Source organism: Bison bison, unplaced genomic scaffold (genome assembly GCF_000754665.1).
Source record: "Bison bison bison isolate TAMUID 2011002044 unplaced genomic scaffold, Bison_UMD1.0 scf7180017864235, whole genome shotgun sequence".
Lineage (NCBI taxonomy): Eukaryota > Metazoa > Chordata > Mammalia > Artiodactyla > Bovidae > Bison > Bison bison.
The window spans coordinates 678,192-701,967 of record NW_011494807.1 but is presented as its reverse complement, the minus strand read 5'-3'; positions in this window follow the sequence as shown (position 1 = coordinate 701,967).

Sequence of the window (23,776 nt, the reverse complement as noted above, 5' to 3'; positions counted from 1 at the left end):
AAAAATCTATGAATAGAAAAGAAGCGAAAGATAAGAAAAGGAAACATATACCCATTTGAATGCAGAGTTCCAAAGAATAGCAAGGAGAGATAAAAAAAACCTTCCTCGGGGATCAATGCAAAGAAATAGAGGATAACAGTAGAATGGCAAAGACTAGAGATCCCTTAAAGAAAATTAGAGATACCAAGGGAACTTTTCATGCAAAGATGGGCACAATAAAGGACAAAAATGGTATGGATCTAACAAAAGCAGAAAATATTAAGAAGAGGTGGCAAGAATACACAGAAGAACTATACAAAAAAGATCTTCATGATCCAGATAATCACGATGGTGTGAACACTCACCTAGAGCCAAACATCCTGGAATGCAAAGTCAAGTGAGCCTTAGGAAGCATCACTATGAGCAAAGCTAGTGGAGGTGATAGAATTCCAGTTGAGCTATTCCCAGTCCTAAAAGATGATGCTGTGAGAGTGCTGCACTCAATATGCCAGCAAATTTGGAAAACTCACCAGTGGCCACAGGACTGGAAAAAGGTCATTTTCATTCCAATCCCAAAGAAAGGCAATGCCAAAGAATACTCAAACTACCACACAATTGCACTCATCTCACACAATAATAAAGTAATGCTCAAAATTCTACAAGTCAGGCTTAAACAGTATGTGAACCGTGAACTTCCAGATCTTCAAGCTAGATTTAGAAAAGGCAGAGAAACCAGAGGTCAAATTGCCAACATCTGTTGGATCATCAAAAAAGCAGGAGAGTTTCAGAAAAACATCTACTTCTGCTTTATTGACTACGCCAATGCCTTTGACTGTGTGGATCACAACAAACTGTGGAATATTCTGAAACACCACCTAACTTACCTCCTGAGAAATCTGTATGCAGGTCAAGAAGCAACAGTTAGAACTGGACATGGAACAACAGACTGGTTCCAAATTGAGAAAGGAGTATGTCATGGCTGCATATTGTCACATATATTGCTTATTTAACATATATGCACAGTACATCATGAGAAATGCTGGATTGGATGAAGCACAAGCTGGAATCAAGATTGCAGGGAGAAATATCAATAACTTCAGATATGCAGATGACAACACACTAATTGTAGAAAGCAAAGAGAGCCTCTTGATGAAAGTGAAGGAGGAGAGTAAAAAAGTTGGCTTAAAACTCAACATTCAGAAAATGAAGATCATAGCATCTGGTCCCATCACTTCATGGCATATAGATGGGGAAACAGTGGAAACAGTGACAGACTTTATTTTTTGGGCTCCAAAATCACTGCAGATGGTTATTGCAGCAATGAAATTAAAAGACACTTGCTCCTTGGAAGAAAAGCTAGGACCAACCTAGACAGCATATTAAAAACCAGAGACATTACTTTGCCAAACAAAGGTCCGTATAGTCAAAGCTATGGTTTTACCAGTGGTCATGTATGGATGTGAGAATTGGACTATAAAGAAAGCTGAACAGTGAAGAATTGATGCTTTTGAACTGTGGTGTTGGAGAAGACTCTTGAGTGTCCCTTGGACTACAAGGAGATCCAACCAGAACATTCTAAAGGAAGTCAGTCCTGAATATTCAATGGAAGAACTGATGCTGAAGCTGAAACTCCAATACTTTAACCACCTGATGGAAAAAAATCTGACTCATTTGAAAAGACAGTGATGCTTGGATAGACTGAAAGTGAGAGGATGAGATAGATGGATGGTATCACCAACTCAATGGACATAAATTTGAGTAAACTCCGGAAGTCGGTGATGGACAGGGAGGCCTGGTATGCTGCAGTCCATGGAGTCGCAGAGTTGGACATGACTGAGTAACTGAACTGAACTGAATTCAATACAAAAACTTTAATTAAAAAAAAGAATGTATATATGTGTACAACTGAGTCACTTTTCTGGACAGTAGAGACTGGCACAACACTGTAAATCAAGTATACTTCACTAAAGAATTTTAAATAAAAAGTGAATAAAGCCAAAATATGAAATTGCTATTTGGACACTTCCCAGGATATTTTTTTCACCATAGAAGAGTTTTTTCCCCTCTCCATTTACATTTTAAATATAAAAAAAAAATGAAAATCATATATTTTAAAAGGAAACCCACATGGGCCTGTGAAAAGCTTTTTTTCCTAAGTGAAAGAATACACATGAAAGGCTTAACAGTCTTCAGTCTTGAGTTTTTGAGGGCCTGCATGAGTGGGGAGTAGGCAGAGAGAGCAGGAAAAGAGAGAAACACAATTGTAGCTGTCTGGGCAGACTTATTCTTCAACTGTAATGTTCTAATTTCTCTTATAGGGGAATGAAATGAATTCAGGGCATTGCTTGTATAACTAAAATAAAATCAATACAACATTAAAATTAATGTTTTCAAAAGAGCAAAAGTAAGCTACTCAAAAGGATTCAAGTCAAGAAAATCAACCTTGTTTTGTTCTTTGTCCTGTTTTCCTACAGACTATTCCAGCACAACCATGTAAGAGTTCAGTGCAGTCACTGAGTCATGTCCAACTCTTTGCAACCCCATGGACTGCAGCACACCAAGCTTCCCTGTCCATCACCAGCTCCTGGAACTTGCTCAAACTCATGTCCATCAAGGTGGTGATGCCATCCAACCCATCTTGTCCTCTGTCGTCCCCTTCTCCTCCTGACTTCAATCTTTGCCAGCATCGGAGTCTTTTCCAGTGAGTCAGTTCTTTGCATCGGGTGGCCAAAGTATTGGAGCTTCAGCTTCAGCATCAGTCCTTCCAATGAATATTCAGGACTGATTTCCTTTAGGACTGACTGGTTTCCTCTTCTTGTTGTCCAAGGGACTCTCAAGAGTCTTCTCCAACACCACAGTTCAAAAGCATCAATTCTTCAGCGCTCAGCTTTCTTTATAGTACAACGCTCACATCCATACATGACTACTGAAAAAACTGGAGCTTTGACTAGACGGATCTTTGTTGGCAAAGTAATGTCTCTGGTTTTTAATATGCTATCTAGGTTGGCCATAGCTTTTCTTCCAAGGAGCAAGTGTCTTTTAATTTCATGGCTGCAGTTACCATCTGCAGTGATTCTGGAGCCTAAGGAGAGTATCCATTTTAAAATCATCCATGTAAAAGTATCCATTGCCAAAGATAACTTTGCACCAATTTTTTACTCCAACTCAGGGAAATCCCCAAGAAGCCTTCTCTTTGGGTTGTAGTCACCTCAGGAGGATTTCTCACAGAATTTGCTAACAATAGAAATCATTTCTTGGTTATGATACAGTACCAGCAGGATGTTCAAAATGCCACCGGCCATTCTGTAGTCCTACCTGGCCAAGCCTGCTGGTAGGTACCATATGAGCCATATGGAAATTGCTAAAATAGGAAATAAAGCAGCAGGTTCTGAAGCCACCAGCTTCCCCTGCCATGGTAGAATTAGCATTAGTCTATGATGCAAAACATTTCTGCCTTTGAAATGCCCAATATCCATGGAATATCACCAATCCACAGTGCTACACCAAATAGTATTTCAACATATTCTGATTACCTTTTCACCTCTTTGGTGCCTGAAATAGCTACATTTTGAAATAAGAAAATTTACCCAGAAAAACATCCATACAGGCCATATTTTGCTCAGCAGAATTAACATTCTATAGACACTAATATTGTGATAGGATGGTTTGAAGATGCAATCTAAATTCCTTATAACTGCTAATGTATGTCTGTACTTCCTCCCTGAGAGATAATATCAAGAGATCTTTTGTTCTAACATAAAAATGTTCAGACTTGAACTGTAATGTGGGGATAATACAGGGAAGCAATTGCACTAACAAGATGGACTTAGAGGAATGAAAATCACCTACCAGAAAATCCACAATAAGGAGAAAAACAGCAACAACTGAAGTTTAAAAGATGTTTAAGGTCAGGCTCTCTTGAACAAGAAATCCTTGAAGAAAGAAATAATACCAACATAAAATGTACAGAAATACCTCCCAACTGAATAAAACTGAAATAATCTGAGAAATATAAATGCCATAAAGGCAATAAATCTGAGATCTTTGCATAAACACACAGCATCCTTTGTTTCCATGGGTAAACTTCCTATATATTACTTCACACTGGTTGTGAAAATACGTGGTATTTACTGTGTAAATTAACATGCACACGGGTGCAGCTTACGTCAAAGACTGGTACAGTATACTATTAACAGTGTTTTGGAGTCAGTGGATAAAATATTCTTAAAAAGAAAAAGATATCAGTAGGTGAGTGTATTCCTAATGTTGTTCACCCCAAGCAATTTCCATAGAAAAGTGCCATGTTCAGCTACATTATAAAAAATTCCTGTCATCCATGCCATCATCTGTATTATATAATCAGCATTATCAATCATATATTACTTTTTCATTGATTTAAAAAAAAAAAACATTATTTTAGAAAGACACTCCAACTGAAAATGGGATAAGGCATTTAGCATACTCTTCTTACTTAAAAAAAAAAGAAACTAATCTATGAATATTAAGGAACCCCTAGAAGATAATTTAGAACAGTAGATATGCTCCCATATGTATATCTTTGACAGTTAAAGAAAATGCATTAACATTTCTTTATCACAAATTTGCAAAAAGCCTTCAATTTCAAATAAAACAGAATGAACTCTTGGGTTTACTGACTGCCCAAGCATTCTAAACCCCACTTCACATAGAGGCATAGAGAATTGATACATCATTAGGCTGCAAATGGCATCTTAGGTTTATCCATTCATCATTCATTTATAAAAGACCTATTGAGTATCTGGCATATGTCAGACATGATGCTAAAAACTGGACATATAATGATGAATGAAACAGATGTTATCTAACCTTTTAAGTCTCACTGTGAGACTTAAAGAAGAGAGATAGAACTCCAGACAAAGGAAACATGCATGAAGGGTTTGAGCCCCAAGAGTCATAAGTATTTAAGAACTAGAAGGGGTCAGCATGGTGACAGCATAAGAAGCAAAGAAGAGTGAAATCTGAGCAAAGCCTGAAAGGTAGGCAACAAGAGATCACCACTGTGAGAGGTCTGTACTTCATGGGTCATCATGAAGTCATTCAAAGGATACAAACAGCATGGCCTGGATCTAAGCCTTAAGTAGACTGTTTAGAGAGTGCTTGTAGAAAATAGAACCTCAATATCTTCCTAAGATCTTTTTTCTACTGCCAGAAACCAACCTCCTGCAAGATGAAATTCATACATCCGTCCCATACATCTGGGAAGAATAGTCAAAAGCAAGCATCCTAGGAGGAAAGAATTTTCATATACCAAGTTCTGTCAGAGATTCCCCAGGCTTACGGGAAGTTTTCCACCTCATTCTCATGATGGCAGACCTTTTTTTAGCTAATTGCAGAACCATAGCCAGACAATTTTGATCTTCTATGGATTTGATCCTCTAGAACTTTTATACCCCTGATGCTCACAAAGCTGCAGAGAAATGCAGTTGTGTCAAATCAAAAAGTTAGGGAAATGGATATGGGAGGAAAAGGGATGTGTATCCTGAACACTATTTCTACATGGAGTGGGGGTGAAGGAAACAGGTCGATGGAAGTGGATTCCAGGAATATATTCTGGGTAGTGCTGGAAGCCTGCAGAGCTGATCAGCAGATGCCTGGATCTAGGGCAGTGCTATGAAAAGTAAGTCAAAGTGCTAGCTGCTCAGTCGTGTCTAACTCTTTGTGACTCCATGGACTGAAGCCCACCAGGCTCCTCTGTCCATGGGATTCTCCAGGCAAGAATACTGGAGTGGGTTACCATCCTCTTCTCCAGGGGATCTTCCCAACCCAGGGATCAAACCGGGTCTCCTATATTGCAGGCAGATTCTTTACTGTCTACGCCACCAGGGAAGCCCAAACCACAATAATAAAGCGTCACCAAATATCTGCAATGATAAAAACTAATTTAATTGTGGGGCGCAAAGCTTCACAGATACTTCTTTCACCAAAGCTTTTAAAAACATCAGTTGTTCATTTCCTTGGAGGGCCTCCAGAAGGAATGAGTTTCCTTACTTTTCTAAAATAATCCAAAATGATGGGATGACACAACCTAGAGCAGTTTCCTTGGTTTCTGTCTATGTCTGCTGACACTGAACTATGTCAAAAAGAATGCTATTTCTCCTCTGTTGCCTAGTTAATGGCAACCCAGTCTAGTATTCTTGCCTGGAGAATTCCATGAACAGAGGAGCCTGGCAGGCTGTCCATGGGGTCGCAAAGAGTCGGACATGACTGAAGCTACTGAGCACGTACACCTAGCTAATGTTTCAAAGGAATCTAAGTGTTTTCTACAGGATGAGAGGAAAATCTGAAAAAAATCAAATTGCCTCTTAAACACCAAAACTACCCAAATAAATACACCAAGTGAGTGGGAAGTTGCTCAAAGTCTGAGTTCTCTAAATATTGAATTAACCTGACATAGGCAGAGATGGTAGGAGAGGGGATATAACAAGAAATCCCACCAAGAACTGAGAAATAAGAGAGATAAGGTTTCCCTCTGAAAATTAAATTATAAAATAATCATATAATAGGTGAAAGAGAAACAAGCTGACTCATTTTGAAGAGTCACAAATGGCTCCCTGATAGGGAAACCTGATTATAATGAAACTAAAGCCAAAAATAATGCATCAGTCAAAGGGAAATCAGCAATGAGATTTGAGAAAAATCTAGAAGACAAACATTCTTAGAGTTCTGGTGCAAGGAAGAGAATGATTTTGCCCAAGGATGAGTTCTCTCTGGTTCCATGGACAAATAAATCTTACTTGCATGAATTAAGTTACCTTACATTGATGCCATTCAACCTAAATTGATTTTGTGCAAGCAGTAAAGGTTTTTAAAATAGATTCTGGTCTGTCAACTAGATTGCCTTTGAGGAGAAATCAGCTAGCCAAAAAATAATGGTCCCTTTAGTAGTGCTATTTTCATTACACATTAATATGCCAGCATTCTGCTTGTTTCCATTAATTTCTGGGAGCTTGCATGCTGGATGCTGAGAGACAGACTCACATCCAGAATGCCAATAAATCAGGTTTCTGAGACTGTAAAGCTGAAAACCAGACCATATCATGTAATATCATCTTGCAAACATGATATTAAAGTTTCCAAACAAGTAGGGAAATCACAACCGATACATCGGCAGATGAGATAATTAAAGGCACACGGCTTCTATGTGGCACAACCAGAACTGGAATCTGGCTCTGATTCCTTGTCCACCTTGTATCAGAAATGTATGTAACACACGAATTATCTATTGACTCCCTGTCTAAATTCCAGAGTGTGGGATAAGTAAGAATTCCCTAGGCATTCCAATTCAACACTGCTAAGCTGAATTCATAATTAAGTGATTTTTCAAACTCCCCCTCACCATCACCCAGTGCATCCTATCTCCTTCTTCACTGGCCATGTATGAGGCTGTCTCTGAAAGTTTAAAAAAACAGTAGCATCATACCATGTCTAACACCCAATATGTGGGTACAGATGGCATTTCATAGGACATGATCCTTTTCTATAAATGACAGAAAGTGAAAAGTAAACCCTCAAAGATAGCAGGCTCTTCTGCACAACGATAACACGCCAGAGAGTAATTTTTCATCTTAGCAATTTCAACTTAGGAGCCCGTTTCAACTGTCAAGACTTATCCATTTCTCATGTTTCCCTTATGAACTGTATTCTCACATACATTAACAAGCTCCCACGGAACGTCCTGAATGTTACTATTTAGTATTTAAGTAGCTTTCTGAGAGCACAAAGTGTCCTGCCAATCATGGGTACTTTGCTACTAATACCATCTCTTTGGAGGCAGGCAGAAATCATTCTCACTTTAACAGCTGAGAAACTAAGTTGGAGTAAGTTAATAACAAAACTGTTCAATTAATAAGCCCAGGTAGAATCAAAGATGTATTTACCCAGTTTGGGCCATTCTCTTGTGAGACTCTTTTAACCCTTCATGGACTAGCTCTTTCTGAAATTTTCTTTTGGGCTAATAGAAACCTCACTGATAAACTAGCTCAAATATATACATGGAGAAGGCAGTTTAAGGAACAGAAAACCGGGAGCCTTGTCATGTCAGAAACTCAGCAGGTCAAGCTGGAAAAAAAAAACCCTGATGAAAGGACCTGAAGTCCTGATAAGCTGTTAATAGATTAACTATTACTCAGTGACAGTACAAAATTCCAATTTAGGAGGTTATTCACTATTACTGAACATTTCTGATTGAATAGATAAATAAAAACTGAACTGTCTTGATATTCACCTGACTAGTTCATATTAATTTCTTCCTAAGTGAAAGTGAAAGTCGCTTAGTTATGTCCGACTCTTTGTGACCCCATAGACTCGTCCATGGAATTCTCCAGGCCAGAATACTGGAGTGGGTAGCCTTTCCCTTCTCCAGGGGATCTTCCCAACCCAGGGATCAAACCCAGGTCTCCTGCATTGCAGGCGGATTCTTTACCAGCTGAGCCACAAGGGAAGCCCAATTTCTTCCTGCTGAACTCAAATACTATAAAGTAAAATCCTGATGCTTTTAACACTGAGGGGCTGCCCTGGTGGCCCAGAAGGTGAAGAATCTGCCTACAATGTGGGAGACCCTGGGTCAATCCCTGGGTCAGGAAGATCCCCTGGAGATGAAAATGGTAACTTCCTCCAGTATTCTTGCCTGGAGAATTCCATGGACAAGAGGAGTCTGGTGGGCTACACTCCATGGGGTTGCAAAGTATTGAACATGATTGAGCCACTAACACTTTCATTTTCTTTAACATTGAAAGAAAACATAAACTCAATGGCCTCCAGTAGCATAAAATTGATGAAACTTTAATTTTAAAATTTAAAATCCTCTACTCCCAGTAACATCCAGATGCTAGTACATTTAACTCCAAAGAATGACAGAAGAAACTGCATAGATAAAGAAATCCTCAGTGGGGAAGCCCTTCTAAGCTATTGTTTCCTGCATCTCCCACAGAGAATAAAATGCCTCAGCCACCTATCATATTCTCCAGCATGTTACTGCATCTAATTGAAAAAGTTCAGTAGCCCAAGTGACTTGCCATCAATCTTCTGGTGGTCTCAGCCAGGCCTTCTGCTCTCACAGGATCCTAGAGCATATGATTGTAAACAGTCCTACAGATGTATACAGAGAACTCAAAAGAAGCCCAGGGGGTAATCTGGCCTACAGATGTATGATTATACCAGTGGGCCTGTGTTACTCATGAACCATGCAGTTAAAGTATTTACAAAATGAATACAAGAAACACAAAGTACACATGAATGTAAAAGATAAGGATTTATTGCACTACTGAATTTTGCCCACCAATTAGAAATTTGTTATCTAGATTCATGAGTATACGATATAAGACGAAAGTGAAAGTCGCTCAGTCATGTCCGAGTCTTTGCGATCCCATGGACTATACAGTTCATGGAATTCTCCAGGCCAGAATACTGGAGTGGGTAGCCTTTCCCTTCTCCAGGGGATCTTCCTAACCCAGGTCTCCCTCACTGAAGGCAGATTCTTTACCAGATGAGCCACAATGGAATCCCATGATATAAGATAAGGGTTATGAAATCTAAATCAACAACAGCCTATTTTAGAGTGAGAGCTAGTTTCACCAGTATATATGTTCAATTTTACAAGTTTTATTTGACTAAGAAAAACAAATGATCACCATCCGATTTCATACAACAGAAGTTACCAGTTATACCAGGGGAAAGAAGCACATAATAATGAATATTTAAATTCAGGTGATAGTAAGTGTAGTAAGTCTCATGACATTTTAGTTTAACTAATCCACGGGCAGCATTTATACATTTGACATATTCACTGTTCAATACAGCAAACCACAAGCATAAAATAGCTTTCTCCCCAAACAAATGTCTTACTTAAAACCCACGATGATGATCCCTGCATATGGGGAAAACCTTCAAAACATAAAAGTAAAGTGTTTGCAGAGAGATATTATTCACATAAGGCACTGTTAAGTAAAGACAGATTTTATAAGCATATTCCTTATATACTGGGAAAGCCTGAGCCTCTAAATACAGGAATTTAATGATATAAAGAGGGATAATACCATCGTTTTAAAGCCTTTCCTTTCTACTGTAATTTCTAAAGCAGTTGAAACAGACTGGATTACCATCTATCCAAAGGAAGCTGATTTTATCATATTGCAGCAGACTGCTACTGAAGGGGGCAAATTGTCATTAGTCTCCACATTTGCTCCTTTATGTTGCTATAACAATTGAAAACTGCATTCAACTGCACATTAAAAAAAAAAAAAAAAACCTGCTTTCAGCACATAGGGGTTTACATAATAGAAAGTCCAATTTTTAAGTAGTCCAGGATGATGCAACAACTATAAGAAGTCTTGAATGAATACTCCAGACACCATCCATCTTAGTGTCTGGCATGCATCCTCATGGTCTCAAAAGGACAACTTTTTCTTTGGGCATTACATCTCTATTCCAGGCAACAGGAAGGGGAGGGAAGGAAGGAAAGGGAGAAAAGGAATATACAGCATCTTCCCTCTTTTAAAAGTGTCCCCAAAATGTTACCAACGACTTATATTTTGAAATGACTGAACTGAGTATGTCACTTTTTAGTAAGAGAAGCAGAAAATTGTAGTTATTTACAATGGGCACATTAAATCCAATGTGTCTCAAATCAAAAGTAAGATTCTGACATGAAGGGAGAAAGAGGTACAGGCAGTGGGTAGGCAACAAGCAGTAGCTTGCTGTTACAAATATACTGCTTTGTTGTCCAGGTATTTCTGTGTATAATCCAACAGAATATAGTTCTGAAAGTCTCAGAATAGGAGATTCAGTTTATGCTGATTCTTTTTATCAGGCAGTGATTGCTGCCCCAAAGACACCCAAGCTCAAACTGCCATATTTAACACACGAGAATGACTTTGAAACACTAATAGTCAACGTACATGCTTTTTCCTTTCTCCAACCCTCATCTTGCCAGTTTGAAAGAAAGGTCATGAAAGAACTGAACTTATTCTCATACCCTATATTTGTAGAACATCAGACCGTATCTCTTAACGAAATTTTTAAATGCTTTTTTGGAAATAGCTAATCCAAATATAGTCTAATATGTTTAAATTTTGGTTTGCAGGAATTTCTTCCAAAATACTATTACTTTTGTTCTTCCCTTCTAAGATAGGATAAAGATGGAAAGAGTTAAACATAAAGCCTAAAAACTAATTATTGTCAAAATTCCAAGTTAAAACAAGGACACACAGGCAGTAACTAGAAGGTAATTCATATGAAAATAGCCCACAGTTTCTGGATAGTATGCATGTCTATTTGTTTCTTCATTTGTTTTTAAAGTATCATTGCTGAGAAATCAGTATTTTTTTTTTTCCCCTTTGGCTGCCTGAGGTCCTGGTTGCATCATGCAGGCTCTTTCCTTGTGGACTCTCCAGCTGGGTGCACAGGCTTAGTGGCTCCGTGTCATGTGGGATCTTAGTTTCCTGACCAAGGATCAAACCCACATCCCCTGCATTCCAAGGTGGATTCTTAACCACTGAACCACCAGAGAAGTCCCAGACATCAGTATTTTTCAGTTCTCATGAACTGTATCACATGATATGAGTTTACAAGTAAATGTGACAAAACAAGATACATTTTGTGCCCAAGAAGGTGAAAATACATATGCATATTATAGAAATACATATACATATTTCAGAAGAAGAGTAGTAAGTTTTCAAAGTAGGTATTATGAATCAGTTTCAAGCAGATAGAGCAAATAATTCATGAATAAGTTTTACGTTATACAGTTTTTGAGATTACTCATAGAGAAAAGACTACAAATGGTTTCAACCTGTTTAAAATTTTACTCTGTAGTGATCTGTTATCAAAGAAAAATGGAAAATTCCCTGCCACTTTTTCCATTAAAATAAATGCCAAACGTATAACTGCCAAACATTTGTAACCTTTGTCCTCCAGTGATGGATAGCTTGATAATTCTTATGATGAACAGTCTTAAACTAAATTTTGAGGGGCAGGTTTTGGAATTCCAGCTTTAGCTACTCAAGCACTCTCCATCTGGTAAGTGAGGTGCAAAGGAGTCCATTTGGGAAATTCATTTATGATTGAATACTTGCCCAAGCAGGAAGCAAAAACCACATTCAAACATGTTTAAAGTAACCCACTTCCTGTTAAAATTTCTTGCCCAAGACTTGGATTGTTTTTATTGCATTTGTTCAGGAACACTTTAATAATCAAATAGATTAGAAATTGTTTCTTTATTAAGCACTCCATCAGTGTTTCTTTAGACATAAGAGTTTCCAATTCAAATACTTCTGATGAGCCTCATTAAACGTATATTATCCTGAAACTCATTTCTAGGAGTCAGAAAAGTGTTTGGAAGGGGAGAAGAAAGAGAAGAGGAGAAGAGAAGGCAGAGAGGATTAATCAGGTGGAATTCTTTTTAACATTATTCTTGAAACCACTCCAACACAGCTTGATTCTCCAGATTACATTCAAAATGTTTAGAAAAAAATAATACTAAATTGAGAGAATTCCTAAAAACCCAGAGAGGTGCTACAATAATAGATGCCAACATCAGGCACAAGTGTTTCTGCCTTCTAAAATCAACCACTTCCTTCTGTACTCATGAGTCAGTGGGATCAGATCCTTGAGAATTCAGAGTGTTTCTTTGCCTACAGATCTATAACTGTGGGCCCTGTAAGATTTAATGTGACAGTGCAGGTAATCCCAGAGTATGTCAGTCTCTGACACTCACATTTAATAAGCCTAAGAAGCAGTAAGAAAAGGCCAGAGGTGCTGTCATCCACCTTGAGAGTCTAGGCTTTGGGGGACTGCATGGCTGTGCAGCAAGAAACTGGTTGCTGCATTTTTCTGAATTCCTGCCGGAGCTCCTCTTTAATGACCACATCATCATCTTCCTCCAGAGATCCTGCCCTTCTTGGACCAAATGTTCACTGCCACATCAACCCTCTGAAGGGTGACTCACTGTTCTCCTTGTTCACTGGAAGCACTTCTCAAAAACGAGTAAGAGAGTTTCTTTTCATCATGTGAACACAGTAGTTCATGGCAGGCAGTCACCAGGTAGTAGGAGAAAAAGATTTTAGGAATATCTCCACAGTGTCTTAAGGAACTTAGCTTCATGGATAAAAAACACCTGGTAAAAAAAAAATTAAAGAAATCCATCTCTCTTGATTTGTCTCCACTAGGATATGGTATGCCATGAGACCCCAAATTCCTGCTGCTTCGGATGTGTCGCCAATGACTTTTCCAACTTGAGATGATGGAACGTGGCTGGTTGTTAACATCCAGCGGAATCAGCACCAAGGCCAGGGCAGACAGAAGAAGGGTGTAGGCAAGGGGCCTCAGCCTCCTCTAAAAACCATTGTGTGGCCAACGGCTGGACTACAGTTATTAACTGTATTAACTCTATTAGAGCACTCACACTATCAATAAACACATTTTTCCTACACCTAAAATGAGATCACGTAAAATTATGCCACTTGGTAGAAATCATAAATGAATGAAATTATGTATTTTTTTAAAAAACACTTTAAATTCTTATAATGTGCATCATTTTAAGTAAATGTTTTTCTAAATTTGCATTTTCTCTCCTTTTCCCTCCTTTCATTAAACATGAAATACTTTAGTCTCTAGAGTCTGAAATGTTATCTCAGATTTTTTATGACATTTACAAAAATTTTCAAAATTTAATTTTCTAATTTATTCTTAAATTTTCTTAGAATTGCTGGTGGAATTTGATATTTTTAAGATTAACTGAATGGGCAACGATTAACTTTTTTTAACCTAGTGGCCCCCTAGTATTTATGTGCTTCAACATAACATGGAAATGTGAACCAGCAAAATATTTTTCACATAAAAAGATAAGTTGCAGGTTACTTGAGCTAAACATTTCACTAGTTAATATGAGAAGGCTTTTAAATGGACAGAAAGGTTCCTCTGCCTCCTAAAAGGAGACTTTTTGCCTAAGAAGAAATCACTTTTTTTAGACAAAACTTCATTAACTCTATAATAAACTCATAGATCATTGGTGTTAGGAAAAAATCGATTACTCATTTTATTAGGGTGAACCAAACTGCCAGTATGGAAGTGTTTGACCAAAAAAAAATGGCAATATCATATGCTTCAACTAATAAAAAGAAAATTGCCTCCCAGAGGGGTTAACGGACTTGTCCAAGGTTAGTAACAAAGCTGGAGAAGGCAATGGCACCCCACTCCAGTCCTCTCGCCTGGAAAATCCCACGGATGGAGGAGCCTGGTGGGCTGCCGTCCGTGGGATCGCTACGAGTCAGACACGACTGAGCGACTTCACTTTCATTTTTCACTTTCACGCATTGGAGAAGGAAATGGCAACCCACTCCAGTGTCCTTGCCTGGAGAATCCCAGGGACAGGGAGCCTGGTGGGCTGCCATCTATGGGGTCGCACAGAGTCTGACACGACTGAAGTGACTTAGCAGCAGTAACAAAGCTGGAATCCAAAGCAAAACCTCTGGTTTCCCACACCAAGGTGGCCTTGAATTTTAAGCACACAGAGCCGCTTAACATACCAGTTGTCTTTTTATTACAGTTTTTGTTTTCTACCATTTAAAACACTCCTGTCACACATACAAGGCAGAATTAAAAAGATTTTCTGCCTGAGGAGTAACAAAGACAATACAAAGAATTTAAGACTTGACTAGATACTGTATGGGGTTTAAAATGGGTTAACTGTTACAATTTTAGTATCTGCTTTTGAAAACAGTATTTTTTGGATTTCTTTAAGAATTAGGAAAATGACACTTTCAGTTGTACAATGTAAAAATAAATAAGAGCAGAAATATGAAGAAAAATAAGAATAAAGAGAACACATAAAAGAAAATTGATATAGATATTTTGATGCATACTCTGTTATTTAAATTTTTCTCTGCTTCTCTAATTATTTCCTCTTAAATGGAGTCTATTGTTTGCTGGGAAAAAAGAGTTTGCATGACTTCTGATGAATATTGACAAAAATGTCCTTCGGAAATATTGTTCCAATTTACACTCTCATTAGCTTTATTTTGAAAATGCTTGATTCTCTCCTCCCTTGCACAGTGACTTTTTAAATGCACACCAGTCTTTCATTTCTTTTTTCTTCTTTTGTGAACCACTAGATCACATTCTCTGATATTTTTTATTTATAGAAATAAATGCAACATATAGAAATGTCTAACCAACATATGTGTTCTATATGTTCTAACCAACATATAGAAATGTCAGCTTAATGTAAATGTCCTTTAAACTATAGAGAAGAATAGTTTATTAAATATATCCCCTTAAAATAGGGTTTAAAAATGTGGCAAATAACTTGTTTTTCATCATACCATCATAAATTAGACATTTTTAGAAGTTAATCTTTACTTATCAAGATTCCACATTATATATGTATGTTTATATGTGTGTATTTTAGTATCTCCAAGCCCTCCTTTTTTCTAGACAAAAAAAACATCTGGCACATAGTTAAACTTTTGATGGACATACTATCCTCTTTTCAGTTTCATCAGAGTAAATGTTTAAATCTATTTTCACTTAAAAGTTACTGATGATAGGATTCAGATGTAAGGTTCAATTAATTTACTTTATGTGATTAAGTTAAGTATGTCATTCACAAAGGCTAAACCCAATTCTGAATATTCACTTAATTTATGTTAATTAATTAATTTATTCTAATTAAGTTAATTAGAATTAATTTATTCTACACATTTCTACCTTCCTCAGTCCTTTCACATTTACTATATATATTCAGGAAAAATATTCTGTATTATTTCAAGATAACAACTTTAATGCTTCTATGAATAAATTTAAAAGCCTCTCTGCTGAATTCTCTGGGGGCAACTGCTCAATCTTCTCATCTTTCATTTCTAATGTAGTTCATATCATAGTTACTCACTTTGTTTTTTAAGCTTTCTTAGTTGTTATGTAAGAAAATATCATAAAATGAAAGCAAGAAATTCTCATCCTAGCACTGAATTCTATTCAACCTACAAGACAAAGAAAAGAGTATAAAATGTATGCAGTTTAGCATGAACTCAAATAATTATGATTCTCTTCTCATGGGCTGACTTTAATCAGCATGCTACAAGATCCATTCTTTTAAATAACAAAACATAACATTAAGGTATGTCCGTCAGTGAAATTCTCTATTTGAATTTAATGAGACAGAAAGTTTACATTTTTTGAGAGGGAATCTGCTTTTCATGTGGTGCATGCTTAGCCCTGTCCGACTCTTTGCAACCCCATGGACCGTAGCCCACCCAGGCTCCTCTGGTCCATGGAATTTTCTAGGCAAGAATATTGGAGTGGGTGCCATTTCCCTCCATGGGATCTTCCCAACCCAGGGATCGAACCCAAGTCCTGCTTGGCAGGCAGATTCTTTACCACTGTGCCACCTGAGAAGCCCCAATGCATGATAGGCACTGCTCTAAACTAAGAGAACACAGCAATATAAGACATATGAGGTGTTTACTCTCATGGAACATGTACTCTGACTATAAGGAAGAAGATGCCCAGTGGGTAATATGCTCATTAAAGAAAAAAAAGATGGCACTTTTCTTATTAGATAATTATATTTGTAATTATGTTTCCCTGCTAAATGTCATTTAAAAACACAGAAATTATGGTGATTAAAGAAACAAAAAATGAGCCATTAATCTTTATTTTCTGTTATAATAACAGATCAGATACTAAATCAAATTTTGGTATTTCTTGGTTCTCTTTAGTAATGGAATCCTATTTGAATATAATCAGCAAACGATTTCAAAATTTATTTTGGAAAAGAAAAATTCTAGGCAAATTGCAACATATTTTACCTAATTCTATAAAAATACTACAATCTAAAATTTTCTTTATCACTTACCAAATTCTGTGTATTAATGGAACTTGTATTAAGAAGATTTTCTTAAATGCACAAAAGGATTTTTTAAAGTTATACTCCTAGCCATGTATTGGTTTTCACCTGCACTGAGAAAAGTAATATGCTTTCAATAATTTATAGGAAATATATTAATATAATGTAGTATTATTTAGATCTCTATTTTCAAAAAACACAAGATCTCCCACAGACTTTCAGAATTCTATAATACACACATGTACTTCTATACTAAAAATGGAACCAATATCTGTAATGATATCTTTTAAAATGCTGGTTAAGTGTCTGTGTTATTTTTGAAAATTATCAAATATTCAAAGGAAATAAGTTAGCCAAAGTGCTGTCTGCTAGGTACTTCTTTGTCAAAAAGTACTTCAGGTCATTGCCAAGTTCAGGAGTACTATACAGGGTGACTTTGAAGAGGATGTATGAAAACATTAATTCAATCAGTTCTCATACATTTTCTGTTGTTTTAAGAATCTGCCTGCAGTGCAGAAAACCTGGGTTCAATCCCTGGGTCAGAAAGATCCCCTGGAGAAGGGAATGGCAACCCACTCCAGTATCCTTGCCTGGAGAATTCCAAAGACAAAGAAGTCTGTCAGTCTATAGTCCATGGGGTCTCAGAGAGTTGGACACGACTTAGCAACTAACACTTCCATCTACAGTAAAACAAGACAATTTTATATAACTGTGTAGGAGATCAAAGTTTCTTACTAAAGAGTTCTTAATTGGTTTAGATTTCCTCACAATTTAAAGCTATCATCCTCTTGTGTAAACTCAGACATGAACGTGAAAGTTGCTCAGTCATGTCCAACTCTTTGCAAACCCATGGACTATACAGTTCATGGAATTCTCCAGGCCAGAATAGTGGAGTGGGTGGCCTTTTCCTTCTCCAGTGGAACTTCCCAACCCAGGGATCGAACCCAGGTCTCTGACATTGCAGGCAGATTCTTTACCAACTGAGTCATCAGGGAAGCCAAACTTAGTAAATCATCTCCCATCTTCAGTAAATGTTATAATGGTATTCTAACTCTATACAAAGCAAGCTTATTACTATGTTTTTAAATTAAATGATAGCCCCTGCTCTTTTATTTTTCTCTGCAACTCTGTTCAAGTATCAGTGCTTTTTAAAAATTGCATCCCTTTTTCCATCCATTTTCTGAAGAAAGAAGTCACATGATCATGAGCCAATAAAATTTTAATATGGTTAGAAATATTTCAAATCTAAGAGCTAAGTGTAGCAATATAAGCGTTATCTCCAATAAATACTACTAAATCAGTAGAGTGACCAAAAAAAGCATTATGAACAGGAATTCAGATAGTGGTTCAGTAACTATCCCCATTTAGCCAAAAAAAAAAAAAAATTCAAGTGTTACTGGCCAACCTAGTATTAAATACAGAGTATATCAGGACCTAGGGTTGTCAGTGAGTAATGGACTTCATTAGACATTATATTTATTAGTAATAACAACTTCGGAAAGCAGATGTTAAGTTCTCAAGCATTTTGGTACATACTGTCTATAATGAAACAACCCCAAATAGGCATCGGTGCCATATTATTATTCTGCATATTTTAAAAATATGTTTCCCCAAGGGCATACAATGCAGTCTGTTATGAATAAGGTTAAAGTATTGAATAATTCTCCCCTTAAAATATATAGTATGAACGTTGAGTATTAGATTCATTTAAAATGCACTAATCATTATAATATCGAAGGATTTCCAGGGAGCAGATAGAGCTTAGAAAAGAATGTCTCTGAAAGTCACTTAAATTAACTTATTATTTCTATTCTTTTTTATCCATGCTTTGTCTGACTATGAGCAATAGTAGGCATCAAAGTAGTTCAAAAGAGTAGGCATCAAAGTAGTTTTAAAACTATAGGGCATTAATCAAACATAAGTAACAATCTTATATATCAGTTTAGAAAAATTCACTTCAAACAGTAGCCTCGAATTTTTAAAAATTTCTGAATAGTAATAATTAATTTAGTTAACTTTACAATTTAAAATTATTTTCTTTTCTATATATGCTAGAAGTTTTAATATTCTATATTAAATGAGAATAATATAATATATATATAATATATATAAAGTAATATATACATTATTTAAGGGCTTCCCTGGTGGCTCAGATGGTAAAGAAGCTGCCTGCAATGCATGAGACTTGGGTTCAATCCCTGGGTTAGGAAGATTTCTAAATTTTCATATTTGTTATTCCTAGAGATACCTTCATTATTTCTTAAGGTATCTTTAAGCTAATATATTTAGATAATGTTTCAGTATATTAAAATAAAATTATGTCAATTATTTAAATACTTTAAATTCTGTGTTCAAAGACACAGCTCTAGTTAATACAGCTTTTGTTTTTTTTTTAAATTTTAGCATGTGGGAGGATTCCTGTTCATATCCAAATTGCCCAACTAATATCTAGAATTTAGTTTTTAAAACTGAGGAAAATTCTGATCTTTAAAGACAGATGTTCAAGACACCCACAATTTCCCCTGACTAAAGTGCACAGGTTAAAATTACACATATGAAAAGACAGACACAATCAAATCCCTACAGGAAAGGGGAGAAAGAATGCTGTTCATACAAACATTGGAAATTCACTAACTGGATAATATAATCTCCAGAGTGAAAAAAAAAAAAAAAAATATATATATATATATGTATATACACACACACATGTATCAGGTAAAGAAGGCCTTATTTCTACATTAATGTGTGTTCTTTAGTATCTGAATAAGCTAATTATAAGTACTCATATTTTTGAACACTAGAGGGAGTACACAAAAGAAAAAAAAGAAAAAGAGGCCAAATACAAATATTATCTAGCTTCTGAATATTTTGCATAAAATCAGGTCTTCTCAACAAACTGCTTTCTTATTTCTTATGGACATAGTGGAATGATTAAAACATATTTAAACAATATCCAAAACCTCTTTTGCATGTCATTTTCTAGTTAATTTAAAATTTATAATGACTAATGGTAAGACAGGTACACAATGTTCAAAAAGCGGAAAAACATAGTAAATGCTGTAAAAAACAAATATATATATATACTTTCTCCACATTTTAGTTTACACACAATTAGAAGAAAGTAGAATTGCATCTAATGTGCTTCAAAGAGCTTAAAATGACAACTCTGATCTTTAGGGAATAATGAGCTCTGAAATCAAAGCCAGACTTGTCTGAAGGTGAGGGCCTAAAGTTACATTCAGGGTTGAAATAGACAGGATGTCTCTAGAATTTCCATATAGGAGGGGTAATAAGGGAGCCAGTGGTTGGGTTCAAGAAAGGTGAGGACTTAATGAGTAAATGTTTTTTCAACATTTAGAACCTTACATGACACATAGTAAACATTACTGAGAGATCCTTGGTCCACTTCAAAGAATATTTGGGTTTAGTGTAGTGGGTTTAGTGAGGTGAGTAGATTACAAAAATTAAAGCAGGGGACCAAGAGCTGCCTCCAGCCAACCTACAACCTACCACCACATGAAAAGGCAGGAAGATAAAGGATCCACGTAAAAAGTGTTTAGAAAGCATCTACTACACGTTCTTTCTCTCTAACTGATACATATGCATTGGAAAGTGAAAGGTAATCATTTGATCTTTGAGAACTTTAATGGAACAAGACTTGGAAGAGCCTCGGTTATTCATAAATTCATTTAATGAGCACCTATTATATGATAGCCACTGCTCTAGTTCTTTGAGATACATAAAACAAAGGTCACTGACCTCTAGGAGTGAATATTCTAGATGTGGGAAACAAACAAACAATGAATAGTAGAAATAAGCTGTTTAGTATATCAGAAACTATCAAGAAAGAGAAAAAAGTTGAAATAAGAAAAGAAAGATAGAGGATGCCAGAGTATATAGTCACATACGGAGCCACCAGAATCAGCTGTGGTGGGATAACACATGAGGGAAACTTTAATAAAATAACAGAGCAGTAGGGCAGAGTTAGCCATGGAAATGTGGATGACACGTTCATGCCTGAAATAGCCAAGGTTAATGAAGCTGAAGCAGAGAGAGCCAAAAAACTAGTAAATGAGCAAGAAAGTGGAAGTCGGCATGAAAACAGCGGGAAAAGGAAATCTGGGGCCTTGTAACCACTGTAAGCACTTTGAGAATGGCCAATCATTACACAGATTTGAGAACAACAATATGATCGTGGTTTACCCAGACTGCTGAGCTAAAAATGAGGGCTCAAGGAAGCAAAAGAGAAGAACAATCAGGATGTTACTGAAGCAACTGAAGTGAGAGAGGATGTTGCTGCCATGGACTAGTGGGGTAGCAGCGGAGGAACTGGTCAAATTTTACAAATATTTTGAAGGTACAGCCAACCAGACTGTGATGAATTTGACTCTAACACTATCTGTTGACTTGGGAGAGACTACAAAAGCTAAGTTTTGAGGGAAAGAGAAAAAACAGTATTCCAATTTGCACACAAAAAGGTGAAGATGTCTCTTAAGACATTCAGGTAGAGATACAGAGAAGACCACTGATCTTATAAAATTAGAAGAAAGGTCTGGAGAAACCAGGGTTCTCTGCCATGGGGATTCTCCAGGCAAGAATACTGGAGTGGGTTGCTATGCCCTCCTCCAGGGGATCTTCCCAATCCAGGGATTTAATCTAGGTCTCCCACTCGGCATGTAGCGTCTTTACCATCTGAGCCACCAGGGAAACCCCAGGTAGAGTACAGGTCTGATCAAAGGGGGTTTAGGAAAGAGTAAGAGGAAATAGGTGATGGCAAATATAAAACTCAGGATATTCGATAAAAGAGCGCTAAGAAGTGGGATGGTAATTTTCAAGGCAAGTGGAGTCAAGAGAGGGCTTTACTATTATCATTATTTTCACTTTTACATTCATGGGAACCATCTGGGGAGAATGAACAAAAGATAATATAGGAGAAATAGGTGAGAATTGTTAGTGATTTTCTTAAGTAGATGAGAAAGAACAGGCTGTCATGCACAAGTAGAATTACTGAGTTTTAGTCCTTAACATCTTTAATAAGTATTACTCAGAATTGGATCCTCAAATTTAAGTTCCTAATCAGATAACAAGAGTAAGACTTTAAAAATGTTGCAATGAATATTACATGGTTACTAACTAAAAGAGAAAGGTTACTAATTTTTTTAAGGCACAATCATGGAAGGATTGTTAAGGAACCTAAGAAAACACAATTGAGTGGCATAGCGACCATAAACATGAGGAATATGGAATTCAAATTGGGTAAAAACTGTGATGTCAAGATTGTCTGGGATGATCTTTGCCTTACTCCTCCAAGAAGAGGAGATAAGGCCAAGCTATAAAAATGGAACTGCTAGATATCAGCCTGGAAGTCTGGGTTTGTTCATTTGACATTTTAAGTATCAGGAGAATAGTGTGTGATCTTTTAAGCAGGGGAGTGGCCTGAAGAAAGCAGTGTATTAAGAAGATTAATCTGGTAGTGTTTAAAGAATGAACTGGCAGAGGAGAGGTGAACAAGAGACAGATAGCTCTAGGGCTATTAAAACATCATCCATGAAATTCACAGCACAAGGATAAGAGAGGTGGCAGTAGGAAGGAAGGCGATCAGTCTGAAAACCCCTATTTAGAAGAACTTACAAGACTTCCCAATGATTTTATGCTCCTGCTATACCAGGAGCTTTTCTTTCACAGCCTTTAACATGCCTTAAAAAATATTATCTCTGTTATTTATTATTTGAATAATGTCTTCCTATTAGTATGTAAGTTCCAGATGTCAGGGGTGTTGTGTGTTGCTCAATACTGTGTTTTTATTCCCTAGTACACTGCCTTGCATATAGTAGCTATTTAAAGAATGTAGAAATTTAAACAAAATTTTTGCATACGTGTAAAATATATTGAGGCATAATCAAAGAAGCTTACGCAGCATATCAAAGAAGCTTATGTTGAAGGAGAAGAAGGAAAAGAGAAGTTTCAAAAACAAAAAAATGAAGAAGAGAAGAAGGGAAGAACAAGAAAGCAAAGTGTGACAGATGAGGTAGAGGAAGAAGGAGAGAGAAAGAGATTATACTGAAGTTAAAAGCCTGTAAATAGCAGAGTAACACTATTTCTGCTGACAACTGGGAAGCTGTACTTCTGGACAACGATCTAAAGGGAGAAGTATCAAGAGACCAACTGCATCTCTGCTCTCTCTATTGGTGGATCAGCCAAAAAGATCATTCAGGCTTTCCCATAACACCTTACAGGGGAAACTCAAAACAAACATTTTGGCCAGCTCAAGTTATCACTCCATTTCACCTACCACATACATAGGACAATTATAATGACCTAAAGGGACGACTGAGAGGATTAAGTGTGCTAACTCAGAACAGCTCCTGTTACAGATCAGATCAGTCCTTCAGTCGTCTCCGACTCTTTGCGACCCCATGAATCGCAGCACGCCAGGCCTCCCCATCACCAACTCCTGGAGTTCACTCAGACTCATGTCCATCGAGTCAGTGATGCCATCCAGCCATCTCATCCCCTGTCGTCCCCTTCACCTCTTGCCCCCAATCCCTCCCAGCATCAGAGTCTTCTCCACTGAATCAACTGTTCGCATGAGGTGGCCAAAGTACTGGAGTTTCAGCTTTAGCATCATTCCTTCCAAAGAAATCCCAGGGCTGATCTCCTTCAGAATGGACTGGTTAGATCTCCTCGCAGTCCAAGGGACTCTCAAGAGTCTTCTCCAACACCACAGATCAAAACCATCAATTCTTCGGTGCTCAGCCTTCTTCACAGTCCAACTCTCACACTCATACATGACCACAGGAAAAACCATAGCCTTGACTAGACAAACCTTTGTTGGCAAAGTAATGTCTCTGCTTTTGAACATGCTATCTAGGTTGGTCATAACTTTCCTTCCAAGGAGTAAGTGTCTTTTAATTTCAT